At 59.7% G+C, this 201-nt stretch overlaps 1 protein-coding gene across 1 annotated transcript in view; it reads left to right on the top strand.

Annotated features, from left to right (window-relative positions):
• LOC104271935 (5'-AMP-activated protein kinase subunit gamma-3-like) overlaps positions 1–201 on the top strand; it is a gene marked incomplete at its 5' end in the record, with an annotated part of 3,789 nt that overhangs the window by 2,710 nt on the left and 878 nt on the right. The gene's annotated exons all lie outside the window — the stretch shown is intronic.

Genomic DNA, 201 nt, shown 5'->3' with positions numbered 1-201 from the left:
CGACGCTCCATCTTTCTCCACTTGCACCTTCCATTTCTCTCCACTTCAGGTAGGCGTCATCGCCCGTCACTATGCGCCTGTTCCCTCCCCACCACTGGGTCACCCACACCTTGTCACCTCCCTCCTTGGGTCACCTACCTCTACCCCAGCCAAACTGGTCCCAGGGGACAGAGGAGGCTGGGGCTAGGTTCTGACAGCACT

The sequence above is a fragment of the Apaloderma vittatum genome, unplaced genomic scaffold, assembly GCF_000703405.1.
Source record: "Apaloderma vittatum isolate BGI_N311 unplaced genomic scaffold, ASM70340v1 scaffold25533, whole genome shotgun sequence".
Classification (NCBI taxonomy): Eukaryota; Metazoa; Chordata; class Aves; order Trogoniformes; family Trogonidae; genus Apaloderma; species Apaloderma vittatum.
Note: the sequence above shows the minus strand (reverse complement) of the source record. Positions and strands in the feature narration are given on the sequence as shown.